The following is a 10,368-nucleotide window of genomic DNA, read 5'->3' as shown; positions in this document are numbered from 1 at the left end:
TTCAAAACAACTGGCTATATATTGGGTTTGTGTGAAGATCAAAAGTAGAAGTTGAACAGAAGCTCTTGCAGAATACTGTTTGTTAGAGGAAGTTCTCAGAAGCCATAGTTCAAGTTCTCTTGCTTAGTCTCGTGAACAGGAGGGGCTCGCGTTTCATGTGTCGATAGTCGGAGCAATCTCTCTTCGAGTTATCAAGGTACTCTGCTTGGTCTCGTGAATAGGAGAAGCTCGTGTTTCGTTTGTCGATAGTCGGAGCGGTTCTCTTCGAGTTGGCAGAGTGTTTCTCTTCCGGTTCGTTCATCGAAGGAAGGTTTATTTATCTACTTTATTCACTATTTGTTGTAATCTGTGAAACATCTTTTTAGTGGAACTGTTAATGACTTTTTATAGTGATTAACGACTGGATGTAGATTCTGTTGAATCGAACCAGTATAAAAATTACTCGTGTGATTTTCTGTTTCCTATATTTTTTATCTTTTACGCATATCAACTGTTCGATCAATTTTCTGAAAGAAAATTGATTTTCTAAAAACAGACCAATTTATTTTAAAAAGGTGACCGAACACGCTTTCTGCTACTTAAGCATTATTCCGCTGCGTTACACTCTGTCTGGTACCAATCAACAATTGGGACTGGATCGATGAGGCATTACAAATAGATGCAATGTCTAAAGAACATGCACCCAACAATAGAGGAGGCCACAATGTATTTGGTTTTTTTGAACTTGGAAGTGATATTTGTAATTAAACAACTTCATTTTTATATAATTAAGGAACTTTGTATTTTCATTTGTATAATTTATTTACAGGACACAAATATCAGTCCTGATGCAAGTCTACATAACTACTATTAACGTTCATCAACGCTATAAATATTTGCATCCTACTGACATAAAAAGATGATCAAGCATTGTAGGTGAACCTATAAAGATAAAACTAGTATATTTAACTTATTTTATAATGGTAGAAGATAATAATCACTTTATCTACTCAAAATGGGATTCATGAACTTATGTCCTATACATATTAGTTGATGTTGTCTTATATCAGAAGGTGGTGTAGTACATAATAGGAAGATTATAATATTTTGACGATTATATCAATTAGTAATCACATAGCCAATGTCTACTACAATCATTCACTTGTCCATATTAACTTGTAATTAATGAAAAAAGTTATTATGAAAGAAAAAGGTAAGACATAGTAAGTAAAGTGTAAAGTAGGGCAACACATACCCCTGATTATGATTCAACTAGAAAAGACTTTCCTAGTTGTTCTAGTCGATCATAGCTTCCAACTAATCTTGTGTATTCATCGTGTCACTAACTAAGTTTTTAAACAAATCATGTTGTATAGGGGACCATGACTTCTCACTTATCCCTAACAAAGGAAAGATGCATATATACCCACAATGACCATCAACAACGACATCAACAACATCGACAATCTACGAGTGACAAATTGGATAGAACTGATCTAACATGGGTATTCTCCTTTGTTATAAATGATTTAGCCTTAGATTACATTTCTTTTTTTGGTGAAGAACTCTCATGAGTGCAAGGCGTCTACATGCTCAAAATATAAGAGTTTACAATTTCTAAACCTTTGAGATTGATGAACTTTTGTCTTTTGTTCAACCATCAATTTAAATTTATGCATTGAAAGTACCATTGATTCATAGCAGGACAAACAATTTCAAGTAACTTCTATTTGTTGTCATTTTTCCTTTAATGTCAACTTCTTTGAAACAATTGAGCACCAAATCAAATTCCTTTTGAATGCATGTGATTCATTTGATGAAATATTTGAAAAGTTCAATCTAGTCCACATGATATGAATTTTAGATAGAGGAATCACCCCAAGGTCATATCATATTAATTCACAAGAACATGGTAAACCATATGTTTGTCTCAAAATGCAACCATAACTTTCACTATTAAATCCTATATGCTAAACTCAATCGAACTCTTAGTAATGAGTCTCAAAGCATATTTTGATACACATCCAATTAATCTTTTATGTATGATTGGTTTAAAAGCATCACTTATAAGAATTAGACTTTTATCAAAGGATGTCTTTATTTCATTATGTTGTAGAATGATGACGTCATGAATTGTATCCCAACACGAACAAAGATCTCCCATATTGCTTTACAATACCTTTTTTAGGCTCTAGTGAACAAACTCAACCCTAACATAAATCCCACGAACAAAATGATAAAATATCTAATGAAAACAACTAAATAAAATAAGATTAAAGCATACTTGTTTGATGTTGAATTTCCTAAATGCAGTACTTGACTTGTCCACTTTAAAAAATATTTCTTATACAAAATTATCCAAGACTCAATGAAATATTTAATGAATAAAGGCCATGAAATACAAGCATGATAAAGGCGATCAATACAATCAATCAACATTGACTCATGTTCACAATCCATGACGTTTTCTCATGCTTCCATGACCACATTTTATGCCTCAACAGAATTGACTAACATTTTGCAATTGGCTTGTACATTTTTCTGAATGTAGAAATGACATAGGAGATGATAAAATTCAAGGAATACACTATTAATGGCATTCATCAAAGTTAGATCTCTATCGCTAATGATAACATGTGGATTGTCCTCAGAAATAAAACATAATTCTTTTAGCCTTTTTGGAGCTCAAGTGAAATTATTTTTCGGTTTACTTAATAAGAATATCAATCTTGTTGATATGACCCAAACTATCTCAAGAAATGGCAACCAATATTTTTGTTGATTTTGTATGTGTAATTGATAAGTGTGATATTTACCTTATATTCACACTTAATTTAATCTCTTTTTCATGTGTTTGTGTAATTTGTCTCACGAAAAGATGTAAAAATTGTGTTTCATAGTTCATAAATTAGTTTAATTCTTTTTGTGTGTTTATTTTGCAGATGAATAAAGATTGGAGAAGATAAAAAAAAAACTCCATAAAAATTTCACTGTGCATTATTCATCCGTTGACCGGAACTATTCATCTGTTAACCAGGTACTGTTCACACCTTGACTTTACTGTTCACGTATTGACTTTTTTGCTTGAGCAAGAACTCGCTCCAACGAGTCCCAAAAGTCGCTCGAGCGAGTTGACTTATTGCAGAGCTCATTTAATAGCTCTCAAACGCAAACAGAAGGTAGTTTTGGAAGGGGAAATGCTCCCAAAACTCAAGGACAAAGGTGTGGAGGCACAATTTCACTACAGGAGCTCATGGAGGCCACTTGAAGCTTGTGGGAACATCTCTTTTCTCCTCCTTGGGTATCCTTCTTCTTTCATCCACCATGTTTGTAAGCTTATCGTTCTCCATGAAAGTGGAGTACTAGATTCATATTGTTAGGGATTGTTGTAGCCTATGAATTCTTGTGTAATGGATGATTAATTTGAATATATATATATATATATATATATATATATATATATATATATATATATATATATATTTGTGTGTGTATGTGTGTGTGTGTCTTTGCTATCAATTGCTAGTATTCTTGTTTCCAATCTTAAAGCTTGCATGTAATAGAAATATTTAATGGCGTGATCTGTTATTCATGGGTATGGAAACATATTTTGCATGATCTAGAACTAAATCAGGAGTCCTTGTTAGATTGTCCAAGAAATTAGGGTTTAATAGGAAAAAGCACTTTTACCTAAGAAATTGGAGATTGAGTAAATTTGTGGGTTGACTTTAGATAATTGATGGAAAGAAGATGAAATTGTGTAAGCACAAGAGTGAAATAGGTGAAAAATAACCTTAACAATGTCATTTCATATAATTTCTAGTCTATGTCATATCTATATGCCTTAAATACCAAAGTTCAATCATGTAATTATGTATAATTTTATCTTTCTACACTTATTTGTAAATTGATGTTATGTTCTTGAGTCTAGATGATTTGTTAATCGCACAATTCTTTAGTATTACGAGTCTTTTGGGAAAACCATACTTGGTTTTACCATTTTATATTACTTGAAATGATTCGGTACACTTGCCGATTCTATTGTATCATCCCAACAGTAATCCATGAGGAAAATAATATTACATGCATTCAACAATTTTTATTGCATTAAGATGTCATTAAAAGAGGTCACTACCACCTCAAACTCATCAACACATATACTTTAATAGATGTATTTATCACGTTTAAACATCATTATTTATCACTGTAATTCAGTTCCTGAAGCTCTTAATGATCATCTGTAATGTATCTTGCACTATATACTTGCTTGAATGTTGTCACATTACAGTCATTATTTTCTTTAAGGGTATGAAAATTGGATTACGAATTCGAGAGCCAGTTACGTTTAGGGAAGGTATTAGCACCCTACAACGTTTGTCAAATGGCAGTACCTTTAATCAAATGCGCAAAGTTGATGTGATTTTCGAAATGATTATTTTTCCGAAAAAAAAACAATACAATATAATTGAGATTTTATGATTTTTTTTAGTATTTTTGAATTACGTAAAAAAAGTGTCATGACATAAACAATAAGCTAGATACGAAACAAGTGAAAGATAAAATTATTTTTGTGATTTTTGAAGAGTTTTGTATTTTTTATGATCTTTGACTTGATTATGAAAACTTAAGATGACAAAAGACAATCACACAAATATTTTACACTTATTTGCAAGATAATTATCTTTTCACTTTTTTATTTAATTATCAAGTAAATCCGAGACTTGACATGATAATCAACATTTTTAATTATTATAAAAAAAATCAATTATCAAGCAAATCCGAGACTTTACATGACACTCAAAATAATTATAAATTATGTAATTATCAAGCAAGTCCGAGATTTGACATGACAATCAAAATTATTATTATGAAACAAATTCAATTATCAAGCAAATCTGATATTTTATATGACAATCGAAATTATTGTGATTTTTTATTAAAAATAATAAAATGGGCTATAAGTGAAAATGTAGAATAGAATACAGTAAAACAATTAAGAAAATGTAGAAGTATAAAAAACAAAATTTAACAAGATAATTCAATATTAAGAAAAATAAAAGTGGGGGAATAAAATCTTGGATGGAGAAAACAAAAATAGTCCAAGTGAGATGTAGGTGAAAAATAGAAGCTTTAAGATATGAAGATGGTGATATGGAGGGGAAGAGATGTGTTGAAGTGTTTGATGATTGTGGAGTATGAAGAAGGAAAAGAGGAATGAGGATAATATGGTAAGAGTGATGAAAGTAAGGTGAGAATAGAAGATAATAATGGTGTGAAGGAAAAGGGATATGTTGTTGAAGAATGATGGAGTGGGAGAAAAACGATGTATGTGAAGATATGATGTGTGTAAAAATGGAGTGAAGAGTATATGTGTATTTATATAGTTATGGATAGAGAAAGTGGATGAATAAAAATAATATAATAAGTGGGTGGAAAAATTAGATGAAGTAAAATATAATAAAAAAGTTAATAGTAAAAGTTAGTGTGGAAAATGAGTGAAAGAAATAATATAAAAAGTGAATGGAAAAATGAGATGAAATAAAATATAATAAAAAAAGTTAATAGTAAAAGTTAGTGTGGAAAATGAGTGAAAGAATTAATATAAAAAGTGAGTGAAGAAATTAGATGAAGAAAGTGGATGAAGGAAATAATAAAAAATGTTAATGGAGAAATTAGGTGGAGAAAGTTGGTGAAGGAAAATAATATAAAATGTGAGTGGAAATAGTAGAGTAAGAACAAAGATGAAGGAAAAAATAAAAAAAATGTTGGTGGAGAATATGGTGGATAAAATATGATTTAGAAAAGTGAATGAAATAAAAAAAAAAAGTTAGTGTGAGAAATTAATATAAAAGTGGGATGAAAAAGTAGATGGAAAAAGTGGGTGAAGGAAATTATAAAAAAGATTGGTGGAGAATGTGATGAATAAAATATAATTTAAAAAGTTAAATGGAATAAATAAAAGTTAATAAGAAAAATTAATATAAAATTGGAGTAAGAAGAGTAGATGGCATGGAAGGTGATATGAAAAGTGGGGTGTGAGAAGAAAAATAGGATGGCGAGAAAGTAAAAAACTGTTAGATTATTTTGGATAATTGGACTAAGGCTAAAAAAATGGAATTTGGTGGTATAAACAGTAAAACAAAGTATTTTTTATTTTTACTTTTATTTTTATCTATTTATTTGTGTGATGTATTTTATTTATTTATACAAAATTGGGTGTTCAGAAAGTTCGAAGAAATTATTTAAACAAAACTGGTAAAACAATTTAAAAAAAAAAGTAAAAATTAAAAATATAAGAAAGAAAAAAAATAATAAAAAAATCAATACTGGGCTTCGAAATCCAGAATAAATAAACATTAAATTTTGAAATAAAAAGAATCTTCACTGAATTTTAAAATTCAGTAAGTTTTCAAAATAGATTTCGATATCCGATGAATTTCCTAAATCAAACTTCAAAATCCAATTAATATAAAATATAATAAAAATAAATATAAACTTTTTAAATGAAATAAATATAAAATTTCAAACCAAACTAAAAAAACGCAGATAAAATAAAAGCAAAATGAAGTAAGACTCTTAAACGAAGAAAAAAAACCGAAAAAGACGATAGACAAGAAAAAATGCGTTCAAAAATGACTTGGGGATGAATGGTGGTTTAGTAAACATAGACACCACAATAAATATATTTGATATGAAATAATTACTATTTATCTAATTTATTTTTTATTTTATATATGTATATTTACAAAAGTTAAATTTATCTTCACGGTAAAACTTGAAGGTAAAAGAAAGTCCTTATTTTTTCTTAAATTGATAAGCAATAAAAGTCCATTTTTATTTTGTAATGGTTGTTGAACTCCTTTGGGCTTTGTGATTGTGATGTTCATTTTTTTGTCTAAATACTTTGTTCATAGCTTAAGCCTTTCATCTGTGAAATTGTTAGTCATAATAAAATAATTTGATGAATCTTTAAAACGTTGGAATGACATGTTTGGTAGTTACTTATTGATTTTTTAGTCATGTTCTTTGATTATGTAAAACTAATAAATTATGTGTTTTTCTTCCCTTCTACCTTCATTTCTTTCATGTGATTAAGAGAGTTCATGTGTTAATTAATTTTACGTGAATTACTTTAGTAAAATTTTACCCTAAACTTAAGCAGCGTAAGATGGTATGAATTACATGAAATTGAAGAATCTATAGAAGCACTCATGAAATTTATCTTACCAGATAACAGGTTGGTGGAATAGCATTTCAGATTTTGTCTCACAATACGATCCTATTACAAAAATAAATATATGTCTAAATTGAAAAATATAAAACAGAAAACATCACACATAGATAAAGGAATATTCAAAAAATATTATGTAAATGATAATGTTTAACTTCTATATTTATCCTCATTGAAAAATATAACTTCTAAATTTATATTATTAAGGGATAAACTAATAATTTTAAAAATTTCAATGTAATATAATGAAAAATCATTTTCTATATTATCTCAGAATTGAATCTAAGGAAAAAAGATTGACTGCATGTTGAAAAAGTATAATATGAATTATACAAAAAGTAAATTAATTTAGTCACATTATATGAGCCATATACCATGCAATCAATAAGAATACATTTATCGTTCTTCAATCCACATTTTCAAAACAGGACGGACCAGTCTGATCTAATGTCATTCCTATTTCTCAGATGGTCTTATTAAACAAATATAGTAATTATTTATCCATATATATTTTTTCCCTAATCTTATCATAACTTTAGAATGATAGTGAGGTTATTATAATCTAAAAAATACAAATTGTGCAAAAAAAACTTAATTGTTAGATTTAACCAAGGTACAACTACACTTTACACTCATCTAGATTTAACCAAGCTACTAAAAGTTTTTTTTAAAAAACACTTCAGAACTAATGACTATACCATTCCATATATTTCTTTAAAAGAGTTTCAAAGACGACCTTTAACCAAATGGCAAGTCAAATCATCACCTATAACCCCATTTGTTCACGCTATAGAAGCAATTATAGCAAAGAGACATGACAATTAACACATGGGTAAGTAAAAGAAAATTTTGAGAAATTATAAAATTAAATGAGTTCAATCATAATATAATCAAGCACATATTTTGTACTTTAAGTCACATTCATACATAGATAACTTTAGACTCAATTTGTTTAGATCTATGCATTGACTTAGACAAAAAAGTCTTGTTATAAGTGGATTAATGCAAAGGCCCTCACTCTACTTGGCCTAACCAATCATAAATCAATTTCCTTTGGACATGGTAAGTTACTTATGGCATTTCCAGATTAGTGGTCTCACCCCTAATCTTGCCATAAGAACCTTCTTTAACTCTCACCAACACTTATCTCTAGTTAATGCATAACACTACACTATAAATGTTTGTACCTCTTCCTTAGAACCACATCCCTCAAACAAACATACAATTCCATTAACTTTCATTTCTCCAAAACATTGAATCCCTTTGATACTCTTAAACATGTCACATTTCTATAAATCACAATTCTCATCATCAAACATTTCAATTCCATTCAAAGATTTCAAAAACCAAAAATTGCTCAGCTTATACTCTCTAAAGCCAAGCAACACCGCGCAACGAAATCATGGCAAAAGCCCCCTAGGAGAAAGTTCAAACTTGTGACTAGCGGTTTGAAGCTTCTGCCCAACGGTGAGCTTTTGTGCTTAGCTTCCCAAGCCCTAGAGCTCTCTAAAATTTAAATTCTAGAATAGCGCCCAACAGTGCTAGTGACGTCCAACACACTGGTCATTGGAGCTCTCTGACTTGACTCTATTAAAGGTGGCACCCAAGGGTATCTACTTGACGCTTAGTGTCATACTAGTTCAAAAAAAATGTGATGATTGGTTTGCACTATGACTCAATCTTTTTTTTTTTTTGTAATTTATTCTAATTAAATTTAACCACTTTAAGACTTGCTTATGAACCAATTGCTTAACCCAATTACCAAATTATCAACAATCCACAAATAAATATCAACTCAAATTAATTATCATGTTTATACACAATTTACGACAACCCTCAATTTCAAACAATTGAATTCACCAGTTCCAATCATCTCAATCCACAATCACAATTATACAAGAGAGAATTTTCAAATTCTCAGATAAGTTTGCATTCTAAAATCAATCAACACTTATGAAATAGAATTATAGAAATTATAAGATAGTTAAATCAACTTCCCTCACCTATAAATGAGACCTTAAATTCTTCCACACTTTTCCACAACTTCAACTCATAAGAAAACCTAACTACACCCACAAAAGATCAAATTAATGATCTAAGGACTACACTGAAATGATCTACATGGAAGAACTGAATTGGTATGGAATTAGACTACATGCAACTCAAAACACCCAAGGAAAAAAAATTACAATTTGACTCTAGAAGAAGAGGTAGAAGAGAAACTTACTTTGTTTTAAGTTTCGATTGGTGGGTTTCGTAGAGTTCTTCGTAATGATTTCATTAACACCCTTGCAAATTACTGAAGAAATGTATCTTATTGATCTAAAGGAGTGCAAAAATCATTTATATAGGCGTATTTTCCTAACAAAAATAAATAAATCTCTAATGCATTTACATCTTTGTAAGAATCTTGTCAGAAACATTTGGATAAATGCAAAACAATTCCTCTTCACAAAATATTTTATGAATTTGTTTTCTCTTTCTTTGAAGATATAGAATTGTTTTAGTAGTTGAAGTTTGAAATTTGTTTCTAAGAATCCTTATGATGGAAACTACTCCCAGCTGGACTCACGCAAGCAGAAGCTCCAAACCAGAGTAGTACAACAATGAAGGTAGGTGCAGCGGAATAGTGAAGATAATGAGGTGTTTGAAGTGTTTAAGGTGAAGAGAAGTGTGTGGGTGAGGCTTCGTAGCTCAGAGGGCCTTCCTATGGAGGAAGGAAGCTAGAGGAAGGGTGAAGAAGTCAAAATTCAAGAGTGACTTAAGAGCAATAGGCCTAGAAAACAATTTCAGCAGCATATCACTAAGCTCAAAAGTGAAGTTTTACATAGGCATGGCTCTCTTATTTATAGGTGAAGATGAGCCATGTTTCTGACCAAAATTCCCTCCTAAATTCAAATTATTTCGTGTAGAAGGCACTCTCTATTCGAACAAGCAAGATCCATGACGCATTCCAAGTCAGCCAAGTCACATGGAAGAAAACCACTCGTAGATGATGGGCCACACAGGGTTTGGGTTGGGCACGAGCTTCAATCCAGAAGCCAAAAAGCTTTGTGTTTCCATTTCGGAAGCTAAACTATCCAATCCGTAAGCAACTTCATTTTCTCCCTTTTTTAGCTCCTTTACTTTCCTTGGCTTATTTAGCTTCTTGGATGGCT

Source organism: Vigna umbellata, chromosome 7 (assembly GCF_029865625.1).
Source record: "Vigna umbellata cultivar VRB3 chromosome 7, Vumbellata_1.0, whole genome shotgun sequence".
In the NCBI taxonomy this organism is placed as follows: domain Eukaryota; kingdom Viridiplantae; phylum Streptophyta; class Magnoliopsida; order Fabales; family Fabaceae; genus Vigna; species Vigna umbellata.
The sequence above is the reverse complement of the archived record's forward strand: the minus strand, read 5'-3'. Positions refer to the sequence as shown.